Here is an 18,666-nt window from a genome sequence, read left to right on the forward strand (position 1 = left end):
CCTGAGGCAAAATACACACTCCCTCTCTCTCGCTCTCTCGCTCTCTCTCTCTCTCTCTCTCTCTCTCTCTCTCTCTCTCTCTCTCTCACACACACACACACACACACACACACACACACACACACACACACACACACACACACACACACACACCACCACTACTATTATAGACCACAATGTAGGTGAAGCTACTGTAAGAGGAATCCAAAGGACAAAAAAAAATGCAATTGGTAGATGATAGTTATTGTAAGCCATCCCCATTTTAGATACACATTGATCATAATGATACAGAAATACTACACTCCAGCTAATGCACACACTTCACCACCACTCCTGACTTCAAAAAGAGCAACTTCACACCCTCTGCAGCCTCTCTATAATGGACCAGGCCCCCTTAAGTGATCTCTAATGGAAGCTCTTAGGGGAGGAGGCATTCATTCATATTCCATTCTGCAATACCACCACCGCAAATGGGTCAAAGAAAATGCCATTGCACACAGGCTTTTCGACTCTCCAGGGAATTGCTATGGTCAAAGAGGATGAGGCTTGGTGGTAATCCAGATTACTCCCCTTCCTAACGTCCCCTCCTTTTGCCAATCTACATTAATCCAAAAGAAGCACACTATGGCTTAAGAACACACCAGGCCATATGCAGTGGTGTTGACAAATGCTGCTTACACATCATGCCTGGGCAGGCTGAAAAAATCTGAATAGTTTGACATTTGGAAGTATGTTTCAATTGTACCTCATGTTCATTCATGGCCACTCGCTCTGCCAACTTCAGTCCATTCATCTGGGTGACTCAAAAAGCATTGTACACTTTGTGCATTATGCAAATGCTTTCCTTGCAAACCTCCAGTGTAATTTCTGATGAAATTAATCAACACTGTTAGGGTGTCATTAAAAGGAAGTCATTGAGAATTACGACATGCTGGAATGAGGGATCAGGGAGAGGAAGAAAAAGAAAAGAGCAAGCCTTGCTCATTAGACACCTGCAAACGAGCCCGCTGATCACCCCCACTATAGTTTGAACAATGTTGTGATTTGTTTTCTCCATTAACCAGCAAGCGGAACACGACTCAGACCTAATGCCTCGTAACAGACAAAACCACAGTGGCTGTTTGGCTAACGCGACCGCCGTCACCAGTGCTGCAAGAATACAAAATATCAGAAAGGGAGACAAAAGGCACATGAAATATTGATGCTCTTTACAACAACATCTGCTATGTGCCGTTTATGAAATATTCAGGGATGCATGCAGACAACGGGAGACGCGTGGTGGTTTGTCATGGACTTGGGTGCTTCATATTTTACAGTATATGTGCTGACCTGTGGAACAGAGCGTAAACACAGAGCTACTGGAGTAGGAGAAGATGAAGAGGGAGGAGCACTGAAAATTCTCTTATGACATTAAATGCCTGGTTTAAGTGCAGCAGCAGAAGCATTAACACTAAACTCTCAGAGGTAATTTACACTGAGTGGTGCCATTTCATCTGCACTACAGACTTTGTTTGTGGCAGAGTGCTGCAACAGAAAAATTGGTACCTTGAAGAAAAAAACAAATCAATCTATCTATCTATGTATCTATCTATCTATCTATTAGGGGTGCAACATACACAAAATTCTTGGTTTGGTTCGGTTCGGTTCGATACTTTGGTGTCACGGTTCAATATTTTTTCGATACGAAAAAATGTTCATGCCTTTTAATTTGTCATTTATTAAAATTATAAATATATATTTTAACTCAAAAGTACGGTTTTTAAATGTAGGTGTAGCCCAGATGAAAAATATCATACTTATTCTCTTTATATTAACTGTCCACATCAACAAGCGTCGTATTTCCTATGACCATTGAATGCACCTCTCAGTTCACCCCACGTGAGGGCACCTAGCTCAGCAACCAATCAGAGCCTACCCAGGCCGCATTGACCCTGTCAGCCAGGAAGTGAGGTGGAGGTGCATGGTGTCCCGGGTTTTTCTTATCTCAGCAAGAGGAGTGGAGGCATCTGCTACTCAAACCGAGAAATCCACGGACAAAAGAGAGGAAAACTCAGGATTGAGAGGAAGGAAAACCAGCCTACTTACCTGCTGGAAGTCCGGAGTCGAGTGGCTGGATGAAGGAGAGAGGCAACGTCGGTAAGACGAGTGTTATTCTGATGGAAAAAACTTGTAGAGACTTACCGTCGCGATCATGCTAATGCTAGCTCGGTGTCTCACAGGCTAACCACTCACCTTTCATCCGGAGAGCTGCTGCAATTCCAACGCCAGTGTGTGTTGGGCTTTTGTGAAACAGAGCAACGGTGAGCAACATGTTCTTAGCTGCTCTAAAGCTAAATTTTGTCAGTTCACTGTGAGTTTAAAGTAATCTAGAGGGTAATTTTTAGTGCATTTCTCTCTCACGAATAGGCCTATAGCGTGGAGAAATTAAGCACACTGCTTTAATGCCTCTGAACTGAACTCATATGTATATTTTGTTGCTTATTTGCACATAGTTCTGAATTTGTTATGGTGTATTGTATTTTGAGTGTCAATGGTTACTTACCATAAGTATTGTTTAATTAATGTTTACATGAATAGAGAAATATTTGAGCAACTTAGATGTTTAGTTCTCATATTTGATATGCTTGAAAATTGAATGTTGTACAACAGAACTGTGAGATTTGATAAGATTTAAGATGTTGATGCAATGAATATGAGGTGATGCAATATTTTGATTTTGTATTTTAACCTTAAACAATGCATCTGAAACAGACTGATTAGAATGTACATTTTATGACCTGGATTATAGGTCAGGTTTTTTGGAGAGGACGGAAAAGTCCAAGGACCAGGACGATATTCTGGTTGTGATAGATGGCGAGCCAACCACTTTGAGGACGATCTACCCCAAAGAAGATACACACCACACACTCATACATTCCAGTTACATTCACAAGGACCTTTGAAGTTGGCTATCGCCAGCTTAACTCTAAATTCTTAAAGGGCCCCAACGAGTACTTTTATTTTGTTGAGTGTGCACACTATTTATTTTATTTTATACTTTATCTGTACAAATTGGACAAATACCTGTTATACCTTGTAACAATACAAGAGTGGCTACTCAAAAGTTAACATTGTGTCCAGGTCATTATTGCTGCTCAATACTTTGGCTCCATACGAATTTGGTGTCTTCTGATTCTGGCCAGGGTCTTATTACGAGCCCAAGTAATTATTGCGCTGTAATTCACCTTTATACCTTAAAGTTGGTTACAGAAGTGGCGAGCCAGCCAGGAGCCAATTGATTTGAGCATCAATATTGAGGCAATGACCAGCATGGATTTCATACAAAAGTCTGGTGTCAAAATACCTAATGCGGTTGTTGTCGCTGGGATAACACAGGTATCTGAGAAAGATGAACAGGTCATTGACTTTCTGAAACAGTATGGTAAAATCACAAGAGTCCTTTTTGTTGATGATTCACTGTCCAACTTCTACCAAAACCTGATCGTAGAATACTCTAGCAGTTCAGCCTTAGAAGGTTTAGAACCTCGTTTACCATACACATACACAGCACAAGCTGATCCCAGCGTTGTCTATGAAATTAAAACACTCAGTAGCATGTACACTACCACGGTTGGGAGTAATGTTACAAAAACCTACTTGGCGGAACTCAAGGAACTAGCCAAGCTGAGTGGCAAAGACTACGGTGAGGTGCTGAAGGAGATGATGTGTCAGATTGGGGAGGATGTTGAAGCCATGCGACCTACCACTGAAGAACCTTCTCCCACGTATGTCGAGACCACTGTTGTATCTCCGCCCGCTTCTAAAGAGCGACAGTGTCACACCTCACATTCAGATGTTACACCAAGTGATACTGGTGCCACTGATGATGTTCCCCTCACTAATGGAAGGAGAGCAGCGTCCCTCTCAGTAAGTGACTTGAACCCACCTGACATTCAGAAGGTTGTGGTAGAGCATATCGTACGAAGGCAAGATGTTGTCCCACACATCCAGTCCCAGGTGAGACTCCGTTCCTTCTCCGGTAAGGTTCCCAGACCTAACAATGAAACTGATTATGACACATGGCGCACACAAATTGAACTGCTCCAAAATGATCCCAGCATGTCCCCCCTGCAAATATCCAGAAAGATCCATGAGAGCCTGCTCCCACCAGCAGCTGATATAGTTAAGAGTTTGCGGCCTGAGTCACCACCTGTGACTTATTTGCAGCTTCTAGATTCAGCCTTTGGCACTGTAGAAGATGGTGAGGAACTTTTCGCTCAATTCCTGAACACCCTTCAAGATCCAGGTGAGAAGTCATCCACTTACCTTCACCGGCTACAGCTAGCATTAAACAGAGCCACGAAGATGGGGGGAGTCGCATGTGAAGAAGTGGACAAACATCTACTTAAACAGTTCTGCAGGGGATGTTGGGACAACGACCTACTCAGCGCCCTGCAACTTGAGCAAAAGAAGAGCAGCCCACCCCAATTCTCAGACCTGTTGTTAATGATTCGCTCTGAGGAAGATCGACAGCAAGCAAAAACTAACCGTATGAGAAAACACATTGGCACCACAAAGCAGAGAACTCAGTTACAGTTCCAGGGTGCACATGTTTGTGAACCAGAGGAGAAACATGGGAGTAGCATTGCTGCTATTGAGGATCTGCGAAAGCAGGTGGCGAGTCTGCAAAGTCAACTAACTACATTCATGTCACAGAAAAAAACAAAGTTTGCAAACAGCAAGGACCCTGCAGGGAAGCCGCAGAGTAAGATGTCAAAGCCACATGGTGTAGATGGACGTATGCAAAGACAGACTTCAAAGAGGCAAAGGGGCAGACCCAAGCCCTGGTATTGTTTCAACTGCGGTGAAGATGGACATATCGCTCCATGCTGTGTTGACCCCGCTAACCCCAACCTAGTAGCAGAAAAAAAGAAGCAGTTGGAGGAGAAACAACGCCAGTGGGAAGCGCGAGATTGTACAGATTCACCTTTAAACATCTAACAGTTCCTGTTGTGGGACAAACAGGAGCTGAGGAGAGTCAACAACGTCCCTCAGACGTAAACAATGGTGACAAAATCACAGCTGAGGTTAACAAAGTAAGTACCCCAGCAAAGACTGTCAAAGCACAAACATGTTCTGGCTTAAACCATTCAGAGCAGAACCAATCTTTCCAACTCCCTAAACAGTTGATTGGTACCAGAAGTACAGCTCAAGTGACTGTGAGAGGTGAAGAAGTCAACTGTCTTCTTGACTCAGGCTCCCAAGTTACCACTGTTCCTGAGTCATTTTACCAGCAGCACCTTTCAGAGCAAAAGATCAAGCCACTACATGACCTCTTAGAAGTGGAAGGTGCTAATGGCCAGCTAGTGCCTTACTTTGGCTATATAGAAATGACCATAACTTTTCCAAAGGACTTTATAGGTGTTCCAGTAGATGTAAACACACTTGCTTTAATCGTCCCTGACACTTCACAATCCCTCATGCTCATAGGCACAAACACCCTAGATGTACTGTTCGACATCTACTCAGAGACTGACTTAGCCAATCGTCAACCCCTCCCACATGGCTACAAAGTAGTCTTCAAAATCATTGAGTTGAGACGGAAGCAGACAAGTGACACCCATCAGGGGGTAGTGAAGCTACTTGGCAAGATGCCTCAAGTCATTCCAGCTGGTTCAACTGTAGTGGTGGAGGGAGTCGCCCTTGGCGAGGGCCTTCAGGATGAAAAATCAGTTGTAATTGAGTACCCATCATCGTCCCCCTTGCCCGGTGGCCTGCTACTTAAAGCCGGTCTGGTGGACTTTCCCCAGCGGCGGCCCCACAAGTTGCCAGTTGTTATAAGCAACGAGTCTGACCACGACATTGTCATCCCTGCCAAGTGTACTATTGCAGAGGTTAGTGCTTATCAGACCATCCTATTAAAGGAACACAACAAGACCAAACAGTCAGAACTATCCCAGAGAACTCCAGACACTCCGTCTTTCCAAGAGCCCACCATAACCTTCAATTTTGGTGACTCCCCAGTTCCATTGGAATGGAAACAGCGCATCACTCAGCAGCTCAGCGGCATGCCTGAGGTGTTTGCACAGCACGACCTGGATTTTGGCCGGACGGACCAGGTGCGACATCATATAAAACTTTCGGATGGCACGCCTTTCAAACTACGTGCCCGGCCAATCCACCCACGGGACATTGAGGCTGTCCGGAAGCACATTCAGGAACTCCTTGATGCAGGAGTTATTAGAGAGTCAGAGTCCCCATTTGCGTCACCCATAGTGGTAGTCCGGAAAAAGAACGGCCAAGTCCGGTTGTGCATCGATTATAGGCGTCTAAACCTTCAGACTATAAAAGATGCGTACAGCCTTCCGAAGCTAGAGGACACATTCTCAGCCCTCAATGGTTCACAGTGGTTCTCTGTTCTTGATCTAAAATCAGGGTACTACCAGATCGAGGTCGAAGAAGCAGACAAACCGAAGACGGCCTTTGTGTGCCCTCTCGGCTTCTGGGAGTTCAACAGAATGCCTCAGGGTGTAACGAACGCCCCCAGCACGTTCCAGCGGTTAATGGAGCGGTGCATGGGGGATATGCATTTGAAGGATGCATTGGTCTTTCTTGATGACGTGATAGTATTCTCCCGAACCCTTGAGGAACACGAAGAAAGACTCATGAAAGTGCTCACTCGTCTAAAAGAGTTTGGGTTAAAGCTGTCACCAGAGAAATGTGTCTTCTTCCAGACTTCAGTCCGTTATCTGGGACATGTGGTCTCCAGAAATGGAGTTCGGACTGACCCTGAGAAGATTTCGGCCCTTAAAACATGGCCTGTCCCACAGACCCTGCGAGAGTTAAAGTCGTTCCTTGGTTTTGCTGGGTATTATAGAAGGTTCGTTAAGGGGTATTCCAGCATTGTGAAACCTCTCCACAACTTAACTTCGGGGTACCCACCTAGCCACAAGAAATCAAAAGTAAACGCAAGACAAAGTGCACATCAGTACCATGACCCAAAAGACCCTTTCGGAGGTCGCTGGACGCCAGCTTGCCAGGAAGCCTTCGAGTCAGTCATCCAAAGTCTCACCACTGCCCCTGTACTTGCCTTCGCTGACCCCCAGAAACCCTATATACTGCACACCGACGCCAGTACCACCGGGCTTGGTGCTGTATTGTATCAGGAGCAAGAGGGACAACTTAGAGTCATAGGCTATGCAAGTAGAGGGCTGTCACGGAGCGAAAATCGCTATCCAGCGCACAAGTTGGAGTTTCTGGCGCTCAAGTGGTCAGTTACAGAAAAGTTCAGCGACTATCTCTACGGCAACCACTTCACTGTTGTAACGGATAGTAATCCGCTGACTTACATTCTGACTTCAGCAAAACTTGACGCAACTAGCTATAGGTGGCTAGCAGCACTGTCCACATTCTCTTTCAAACTCCTCTATCGTCCAGGGAAGCAGAATGGAGATGCGGATGGATTATCACGCAGACCACACGGAGGGCTAGCGGACGACCTGAAATCACAAAAAGAGATTGAACGCATACAACAGTTCACTCAAGATCACCTTTGTGATCCAGACAACATCAATGCTGTAAATCAGTCTGTGGTGAAAGCAATCTGTGAGAGGCAGTTCACCTACAGCGTCAGTCCTGACAATGAAAGAGAGGCAGATGCAGATTGTGTTGCCTTGGTGGAGGTGCTTGCTGTGTCTCCTAGTGCTGTACCTGATAGCTATGGGCAAGAGGAACAGTTTGGAGGTCTGCCAACCATTCCCCATCTAACTGAGGCAGAGCTGGCAGACGAGCAAAGAGCCGATCAGTGTATAAAGCATGTTATTTCTCAGATCGAATATGGGGACACACCACCTCCAACCGTGCGCACACAGTTCCCTGAGCTTCCACTGCTCCTCCGAGAGCTTAACCGTCTTGAGCTCCGCAACAATGTCTTGTACCGGCGACGCCAAGAGAGGTCCCAGAAAACCTACCAGCTTGTACTTCCAGCTGAGCTTCGCAACACAGTTCTCACCAGCCTGCATGACCATATGGGTCACATGGGAGTCGACCGTACACTGGACCTTGTAAGGTCAAGATTTTATTGGCCAAGGATGGCTTTGGACGTGGAAAGGAAAGTGAAGACGTGTGGCAGGTGCGTGCGGAGGAAGGCACGGCCTGAAAGAGCGGCCCCCTTGGTCAACATTAATACGACACGACCTCTTGAACTCTTGTGCATGGACTTCTTGTCCCTGGAAGCTGACAGGAGTGGAACCAAAGATATATTGGTGATCACGGACCACTTCACTAAATTTGCAGTTGCTATCCCAACACCTAATCAAAAGGCCCGCACAGTGGCAAGGTGTCTGTGGGAGAACTTTATGGTACACTATGGCATCCCAGAAAAATTGCATAGTGACCAGGGTCCAGATTTCGAGTCCCGCACAATCAAGGAGCTCTGTCAGGTGGCTGGTAACCACAAGGTGAGGACAACCCCATACCATCCTAGGGGCAATCCTGTGGAACGATTTAATCGTACCTTGCTTGATATGTTGGGAACTCTCCGTGATCAAGATAAGTCCTGTTGGCGTGACCATGTAAGACCCCTGGTCCACGCTTATAACTGCACCAGGAATGAAGTGACTGGTTTCTCCCCGTACGAACTGATGTTCGGACGCCAACCTCGGTTGCCAGTTGACCTTGCATTCAACCTGCCAGTGCAAGAGGAACAACACTCATCTCACTCTGAATATGTGCAAAAACTCAAGTCACGTCTCAAAGAAAGCTACAAGTTAGCTATGGACAAGGCTGCAAAGATGGCTCACAAGAACAAAATGAGGTTTGACAGACATGTAACTGCATCAGACTTGGAAGCTGGAGATCGGGTATTGGTCAGGAATGTCCGTATCCGGGGCAAACATAAGATTTCAGACAAGTGGGAACACACTGTGCATGTAGTGGTGAGAAGGGCAGGCAACCTCCCAGTATATACAGTTAAGCCTGAAAACAAAGATGGTCCCCTAAGAACACTACACCGGGATCTGTTGCTACCATGTGGCTACCTACCTGTGGAGGAAAGCAGTGAGCATGTACAGAAGCCAGTGTCACGCAGGCCAAGAACCCGTGCAAATCCAGCGCTAGAGGAAGAGAACTCCTCAGACGAAGAAGATGATTTGCTCATTCCTGTTTGGTTGAGTTCCCCTGTCCACACAGTGAGTGAGAGTCCTGTAAATGTTCCTGATATTGACAACCCACCTGTTTTTGACAGCCAATCTGATTTTGGCAACATACCTGATATGCCTAACAGTACTACAGATGATACTGAGTACTTATCTACCAATGGAGTCACACCGACCGAACAAGTGGATGAAATAACCTTAACTGAAACTGACTCACCTGTTGATGACCCAGACGTCCAAGAAAGGCAACTTCCATTTCAGGAGGCTGGCACCAGAGGTGCGAATTCTGAGGAGAGAGTGGAGGAGATAGTCCCAGTGGATACAAGGGAAAACATGGATACAAATGATTCTGTAAGGAGATCTGAGAGAAACCGTCGTCCGCCACGACGGCTTGACTATACGGAGCTAGGCAATCCTCTGATCACTGCAGCAAAATCATTCTTGCAAGGACTGTCTTCAGCTTGGGCCGATGTCATCAGTGATGGTGAAGAGCCTGCTTCGCCCTCTTCCTTGACCCGTCAAATAATCATCATTTAACTGTCTACCATGCACAGGGACGTGCATGAGTTCAGGAGGGGAGGGTGTAGCCCAGATGAAAAATATCATACTTATTCTCTTTATATTAACTGTCCACATCAACAAGCGTCGTATTTCCTATGACCATTGAATGCACCTCTCAGTTCACCCCACGTGAGGGCACCTAGCTCAGCAACCAATCAGAGCCTACCCAGGCCGCATTGACCCTGTCAGCCAGGAAGTGAGGTGGAGGTGCATGGTGTCCCGGGTTTTTCTTATCTCAGCAAGAGGAGTGGAGGCATCTGCTACTCAAACCGAGAAATCCACGGACAAAAGAGAGGAAAACTCAGGATTGAGAGGAAGGAAAACCAGCCTACTTACCTGCTGGAAGTCCGGAGTCGAGTGGCTGGATGAAGGAGAGAGGCAACGTCGGTAAGACGAGTGTTATTCTGATGGAAAAAACTTGTAGAGACTTACCGTCGCGATCATGCTAATGCTAGCTCGGTGTCTCACAGGCTAACCACTCACCTTTCATCCGGAGAGCTGCTGCAATTCCAACGCCAGTGTGTGTTGGGCTTTTGTGAAACAGAGCAACGGTGAGCAACATGTTCTTAGCTGCTCTAAAGCTAAATTTTGTCAGTTCACTGTGAGTTTAAAGTAATCTAGAGGGTAATTTTTAGTGCATTTCTCTCTCACGAATAGGCCTATAGCGTGGAGAAATTAAGCACACTGCTTTAATGCCTCTGAACTGAACTCATATGTATATTTTGTTGCTTATTTGCACATAGTTCTGAATTTGTTATGGTGTATTGTATTTTGAGTGTCAATGGTTACTTACCATAAGTATTGTTTAATTAATGTTTACATGAATAGAGAAATATTTGAGCAACTTAGATGTTTAGTTCTCATATTTGATATGCTTGAAAATTGAATGTTGTACAACAGAACTGTGAGATTTGATAAGATTTAAGATGTTGATGCAATGAATATGAGGTGATGCAATATTTTGATTTTGTATTTTAACCTTAAACAATGCATCTGAAACAGACTGATTAGAATGTACATTTTATGACCTGGATTATAGGTCAGGTTTTTTGGAGAGGACGGAAAAGTCCAAGGACCAGGACGATATTCTGGTTGTGATAGATGGCGAGCCAACCACTTTGAGGACGATCTACCCCAAAGAAGATACACACCACACACTCATACATTCCAGTTACATTCACAAGGACCTTTGAAGTTGGCTATCGCCAGCTTAACTCTAAATTCTTAAAGGGCCCCAACGAGTACTTTTATTTTGTTGAGTGTGCACACTATTTATTTTATTTTATACTTTATCTGTACAAATTGGACAAATACCTGTTATACTTTGTAACAATACAAGAGTGGCTACTCAAAAGTTAACATTGTGTCCAGGTCATTATTGCTGCTCAATACTTTGGCTCCATACGAATTTGGTGTCTTCTGATTCTGGCCAGGGTCTTATTACGAGCCCAAGTAATTATTGCGCTGTAATTCACCTTTATACCTTAAAGTTGGTTACATAATGTTGCTGAAACAACAAAATAAAAAAAAATAAAAAAATCTATCTGATCGAGAAATCGCTCATCTTTGGAAAAGAGTTTATTACAGAGAAATGGCTCTTTCCAAAATAAAAGCTATACTATACGCTTCTTCTGGGCTATATTCTCAGCAGCATATTAAACATATCAGTGGGAACAAACGCACTAGTTCCCACCAATTGAGCATTGCGTCGCTGTTTTACTTTTGTCCATGACGCTCTTACCATCAGGGTCATGCTTCACATGAAAACCAAGATAGTTCCAAATGCCAGATCTGAAAGAGGGTGGGGGAGGTTCAATTTCGAGCTTAGCTTCTGTCTTGCTAGCTTGCGCTGCGCTCTGTGGATCTGCACTCGACAGTGCAGCCTAGGCGGAGTAGTCGAACGGACATTCACTGAGCGCTCAACACAGACAGCATCGTCAGAAGAAAAGTTGATGAAATAAATAAAATGTTTTGTATTGTTTGATACATATGCGTACATATAGTACCGAAAGCACTGTATCGAACGGTTCAATATCGATACGAGTATTGTTGCACCCCTATCTATCTATCTATCTATCTATCTATCTATCTATCTATCTATCTATCTATCTATCTATCTATCTATCTATCTATCTATCTATCTATCTATCTATCTATCTATCTATCTGACCTGCTTTCCACAGATTCCCTTAACCACACTTCCAATTTCTCATGCCACCACACCTCCTTCATTTTGCCTTTCTCTGTCCTCCCTCCGAGTCTGTTCCCGGACCTGCTAATTCAAAGACCAAGCGGCACCTCATATGTGCGATCAGTCGGGTTTAACCAAACTCCCTTAGCCTGTCGACACATCCCAAGTTCAAAGAAGACAAAAGGAAGAGTGGCTGTGGGAAGAGTCAACCCCCTCCCTTTCAACTCCCATAAATCTTTTAATCATCACACTGACAGGAAGTGTTTTTCCCCCTTCCATCTCCCTTGATATGCCAGTATTTTCTGTACTCCTTCTCTTTCTTCTTTTGTCTCCAACATCTCCCGTGCTCTCTCTCCTCGCCTCTCGTCTAAGCCGTCTTACCAAATAGCCAATCCTTTTTCTCTCCCTCTCCATTTGACAGCACTCTCCCTCCATCCCACCCACCCCCTCGTTGTCTGCCTACCGTGGAGGCTTTAATGAGTACACTGGCAAGGTCTATAAATTATTCAATAACTGGGAGAAGAATCTCTGATTCCTCCCCTCCCCCCTTGTTATTCTAAAAATAGATTTCCTTATGTTGGGAGTGACTCAGAGCTATTAGAAATTAAGACGCTCATTGTTGTCTCCTGATGGGGTGGAGATTTGACACCGTATTTTGAAATAATAGTTAAGCTGTGATTTCATTACTTTAGATTTATCATTGGCTATGAAACTGTGAAATCAGGTTAAAACAAACAACAGAATTAGAATGAAAACAACGGAATTAGAATGTATAGAACAGAGTTTGAATGAAAGCAACAGAATCCTAAAACAAACAATAGCATTTGAATAAAAAGAGTGGAATTAGAATGAAAAAAAAACAGCAATTGAATGAAAACAACAGAATCTCAATGAAATGAACGGAATTAGAATGAAATGACTAGAATTTGAATGAAAACAACGGAATTAAAATGAAAACGATGGAATTTGAATGAAAACAACAGAATTTGAGAACAAACAATGGAAATAGAATGAAAACAATCGAATTTGAATGAAAACAACAGAATTTGAATGAAAACAATGGAATTAGAATGAAAACAACAGAATTGAATGAAAACAACGGAATTTGAATGAAAACAATGGAATTTGAATGAAAACAATGGAATCAAAATGAAAACGACGGAATTTGAATGAAAACAACAGAATTTGAATGAAAACAGAATTTGAACAAAAACAATGGAATTTGAATGAAAACAACGGAATTAGAATGTACAGAACAGGGCCCTGTGCTTCGTACGTCGCTTACTACATCCAAGATCAAATGAAACATCCAAGACCAAATCATCGCGCTAACTCTGAGCTCGCTATTCCGGTTCCCCGAACACACCTGTTGTTGACGATTAGTATAGCTGGATGAAGTAATGTGAGATCACTGGGTGGCCCAACGTCGCATCGATAGTAGAAACATTGATCGGCAACCCTTTGATTGGTCGGCGAAAATGTCGAAGGAGCGCGCTCGGTATTTTTCGGCAGCAGAGCAAGAACTCTTGAGTGAGGGATTTCAGGAGTTTCAGAGTTTAATTAAAACGCAAGGGAACACTGCAAAGGCTGCAAAAGCAAGGAGAGAGGGCTGGCAGAAAGTTGCTGACAAATCAAACTCGTAAGTAATTCAATAATAACAATAATAATGGAGTGGATTTATATAGCGCTTTTCAAGGCACCCAAAGCGCTTTACAATGCCACTATTCATTCACTCTCACATTCACACACTGGTGGAGGCAAGCTACAGTTGTAGCCACAGCTGCCCTGGGGCAGACTGACAGAAGCCAGGCTGCCATATTGCGCCATCGGCCCCTCTGGCCAACACCAGTAGGCGGTAGGGTAGATTTATCATATCACACCATATTATCCAATATTATATTACATTATATTATATTATAATATGTTATATTATATCCCCTTTCACATTAGAGCCACAACAGGACCCACTAGAACATGGGAACAAGTAAAAGTGAAATATAAGAATATTCTACAGAATGGTAATATTTATCACTTATATTGCTTGTCGTCTCTTGGAAAGAGACCCTGGAATACTCTGTTTGTTTATAACAGCAACCAAGAAAAGGGCAGAGCAAAAAAAGACAGGTGGTGGTCCTGCACCCCCTCGTCAACAAGTTGGTTAAGTGAATAATACCCTCACGGGAAAATCGATATCTCTCTATGAGCACACTGTCGCGCTGAGCTAAAGGATCCTGTCTGTCCCGCAATATACGCTGAATTCTGAGGACTCTCCTTATCAATCTTGCACCTTCCGCAATGGGTTGCTCGCGTAAACGGACAGGACATGGCTGCGACAGACTTCCCAAATCCACCTTCGCTTTTATAGCCGTGGTCTCTCATCTTGATTACACGAAGTAATTTACAATTACTACTCTGAAATATGAATTACATCTGTAATAATCACATACATGTAATAGAATGTTAATAGTACATTTCCCTTTTTTAGGGAATGACCTGTATGTATCTGTGTGAAATCAATAAATGGATCAGGTGCTGCATTGTCTTTAGTTACATTGATGTTATTTATTTATGGTGAAACAGTGGTGGAATATCGCTGTTGCTTTCGTATGAATGACGCGGACATACCTGCGTGGCCGCGATCTAATCCTGTTTACATAAAGTAAACCTGCTCCCCAGCAGGTTTACGCTTACGGCTCTGTTGCTATGACAGCAAGTCCCGGATGGGCTTCGGGGAACCGAACGATCCAGGATCACGCGAAATCGTCAACAATCTCATCCAGCTAACTCACTTAGCGCGGTACGAAGAACAGGCCCCAGAGTTTGAATGAAAGCAACAGAATTCTAAAACAAACAATAGAATTTGAATAAAAAGAGTAGAATTAGAATGAAAAAAACAGCATTTGAATGAAAACCACGGAATTTCAATGAAAAAACAGAATTAGAATGAACAGAACAGAATTTGAATCAAAACAATGGAATTAGAATGAAAAGAACAGAATTTAAATGAAAACAACGGAATTTGAATGAAAACAACAGAATTTGAGAAGAAACAATGGAATTTGAATGAAAACAATGGAATTTGAATGAGAACAACAGAATTTGAATTAAAAGAACAGAATTTGATCAAAAACCAAAGAATTTGGATGAAAACAACAGAATATGAATGAAAACAACGGAATTAGAATGTATAGAAGAGAGTTTGAATGAAAGCAATAGAATTCTAAAACAAACAATAGAATCTGAAGAAAAAGAGTAGAATTAGAATGAAAACAAAAGCATTTAAATGAAAACAACAGAATTTGAATGAAAACAACGGAATTACAATGAACAGAACAAAATTTGAATGAAAACAATGAAATTTGAATGAAAACAACAGAATTTGAATGAAAACAACGGAATTTGAATGAAAACAACAGAATTTGAATGAAAACAACGGAATTTGAATGAAAACAACAGAATTTGAATGAAAACAATGGAAGTTTAAATATATAAGTTTGAAATCATACATTACATAACCTAGATGGAAGCCAGTTGTTTTTATATTACATCACTCCTACAGCACTTAATGTACATATAAAACAAAACTTATATAGTAACTATCTGTGCTGAGTATTGTATTTTGGCTTTGTTGTACACTATTCTCTTAGTTATTTATTGTTTCATGTAGTAATCTGAAATGAACTATTCTTTCTGTCCCTTGTGCTAACAAGTGAATTTCCCCAGTGTGGGATTAAATAAAGTCTAAACACTGTAAAACTGTATTAAAGAAAATAGTAATTATATACAGCTGGCTTATAATTACAGGAAAATTAGTTCATTTTAACCATGATGAAAAAAAGCTGAACTTCTGTCATTATTTAGGAAGAAAATCTCAGTGAAACCCACAAACCGAAGAAATGTGTTTTAAATGAAATGATATCTCATGTGGAACATTTGAATTACCAACCAGGAAAGTCACCACAACAGAGACCGAGGACCTTTTCTGACAATATGCTATCCTCTGTTATCTTTGAATTTTTCATTATGTATTCATTTTTTTTTATTGATTTTGGATATAGTTGTATCTGGATATCTAGACCATGCCATTCTTTTGTAATCTTTCAGTTGAACATCAATCATCAATTTCATTTACTTTAAGTGAATGACTAAATCATGACTAGATTGAGTATTTTGGTCTCAGCACATGCATGCAGATGTTACTTATTGGAAAGGAGAGTAACACTTGAGTGTATTTGTAGTCTTGAAGATAAATGTATGATGCTATAGCTCATTTCACAAATAATAAGTATTTTCAATGACGCTCCTATGGCATATTTACCTTGTTGGTTATTTAAATTTTGTGGAAATAGTGTTTTTTTTCTGAAACATTTATTTCTCTACACTAAAATAACCACAAACTCTGTTAAAAGCTGTGTAATACGGGCTACTTAGCACTTGAAAGTAATCCATGATGTCCTTTATGGACACTACAAAGCCTGGTGGTAAAAATGTCAGATAAAAAAAAATGGAGAAAAAAAGAGAAGAGAGTTTCTGTCATAACTGCGATAATTCCTTGAAAATTACAAATCTTTTGCCATCTGCTGCAAACATGATGTCGTCTACATACACAGAAATTCACATGAACTACTTACATTTACAGTCCAGCCAGATCCTCACAGAAATTCCTCCACAATGCTTAAACAACAGATCCATGACAGGAACAGTAATTAGCATCTTTGGAGTGGCTGTCTCAATTGGCCTGGAAAAAGATAATCACATAAAAATTTAGATTTCCACATCAATTTCATCAGTATTCACTTTTGATAACTAGGGGTTAACTCGTAATTAGTGCTGTCAGCGTTAATCTTGTTAAAATGACGTTAACGCCATAACCGCATTAACGCGCCAAATCTCTGTTAGCGAGTTAATCCATGCGAGGGGCTGCATGGCACTAACACGTTAACGAGCTAACACGTTGATGCCATGCAGCCCTCGCACGGGGTGATCCTTTTTTTTTTGTTGTATTTTTTAACATATTATCTCTGTAAATCTTCAAAGCTAGAATTTTTTTGGGTGGGCGGTGGCCCAGTGAGCCTTATACAATTTGTAATTAAAATATAGGCACGAAGCTCTACACTTACCCATGAGGCCCATGGAACGCACAGAAACACACAGTCACAGAGCTACGATGCTAATTAATTGTCCAATAGATGTGCTTTAATTTTTTTTAATCCTTATTTAAGTCATTCTGGTAATTAGGTGCATGTTATATATGTTTTTGTCACAAGAACCTGTATCCACCAGCTGTCTCAGTTTTTTTTCTTAAGATGCCACATGCTACTGTTAGTCGAGAGCTCCAGGTGTGTGAAAAAAAAATCCTACTGCTGTGCAAAAGAAATGCCAGGATATTAAAGCTCAGCAAGGGAACTGACATTTGTAAGGGCTCAGCATTATCATCTCGGCTATTCACGAGTTATTGTACATACACACACATACACAGACACAGCTCTGTTCAGAAACCAAACACCCCATCACATGAAGCGTCAGAGGAGGATCAAGAGATGATGAAACAGCTTCATGTGCTATATTAGACACCACGCCTTTGATCAGATCCGCATCCCCCACCTCGTCTTTCCCTCCTGCTGCTTCGCTCCTATTTCTCAGCTGATACGGGGAGAAAATGCGCCTCCCTGAAAATGAAACACAACAAACAAATGAGATCGGGTGTGTTGACCTCACTTTGTAATCCACCATGAAATATGACTTCTGATGGGGGTGTAGTGTTAAAGTAGATTCTCCCCATGTGCGCAGAAGAGGCTGTCTCTTTGTTCATTTGGGGCCTGAAACTATTTGCTTTCATTCAGGAAAAAGAGAAAGGAAAATAATTCATCATTCGTTATTTTCTGACAAAACATGTAACCCTATTAATTTGTGGTTTTGGTGAGAGCTCAGAGGGGAGGAGATGGAAAAGCAGTGGGAGGGTGCCAGTATAACAAAGAAGATGGTGGTGCTTGTGCATAAGATGAAGCAATGCTTATTTTCTGCACTTCTTCCTGTGTCTTAACAATGTATTTGTACACTTGTGATGTACATGAATTAGATTAATTAGGTTTTGTCATTCAACAGAGTCTTGAATTCTCTGGATCAGCATGTGTAAATGGGAGTAATAATTGTGATTACTCGTAGAAGAGTTTATTTAAGGCAAAGATAATCTAAGGAATTTCTTCATTTGTCAAAGTTCAATTTAAAGAATCTTAAATCTAAAACAACATTTGGTGTCTTTTTATTGTATTCAGTTAAATATAAATGGCTTCTGTCTCAGGTTTTACCAGACTACTCATCATGATGGATGGCTCTCCCTGAGTCTGGCTCTGACAGAAGTTTCTTCCTGTTAGAAGAAAGGTTTTCTGTCACACTATCACTAAATGCTTGCTTATAGGAGGTTGTTTGATTATTGGGGGTTTCTCTCTATTATTGCTGGGTCTTTACCTTGCAGTCAAAAGCCCCTTAAAGTGACTGTTGTTGTGATTTGGGTCTATATAAATAAATATGAATAAAACTAAAGATTCATTACCATGAGGGGTGAATGTGATCACCACAAATAACATTTCAATTGCTTTTATTACGTTGAGAAACTCTTAAGACATAGAATGACCAAAGCTGTCTGTGTGATTAAAAAAAGCTGTTGTTGCTTGTTGCCTTGAAAAGTTTTATCTGCAAGTGACGGGACCTTTTGTGATGCACTCTAATGAGAAGCAAACAATACTCCTGTAACAGATAGATGTCTGTTACACTTGCTTT

General features: G+C 42.1%; 1 long non-coding RNA gene across 1 annotated transcript; it reads left to right on the forward strand.

Annotated features, from left to right (window-relative positions):
- The first annotated feature begins 1,781 nt into the window (after positions 1-1,781).
- On the forward strand, positions 1,782-3,059 carry LOC146629234 (uncharacterized). The gene is made up of 3 exons (XR_014906419.1): positions 1,782-2,136; positions 2,220-2,300; positions 2,789-3,059. It is a non-coding gene; the product is annotated as an uncharacterized LOC146629234 (long non-coding RNA).
- The last annotated feature ends 15,607 nt before the right edge of the window (positions 3,060-18,666 follow it).

The sequence above is a fragment of the Diplotaxodon limnothrissa genome, linkage group LG7 (assembly GCF_057381915.1).
Source record: "Diplotaxodon limnothrissa isolate DT_005_m linkage group LG7, D_limnothrissa_male_GT1.1, whole genome shotgun sequence".
NCBI lineage: Eukaryota > Metazoa > Chordata > Actinopteri > Cichliformes > Cichlidae > Diplotaxodon > Diplotaxodon limnothrissa.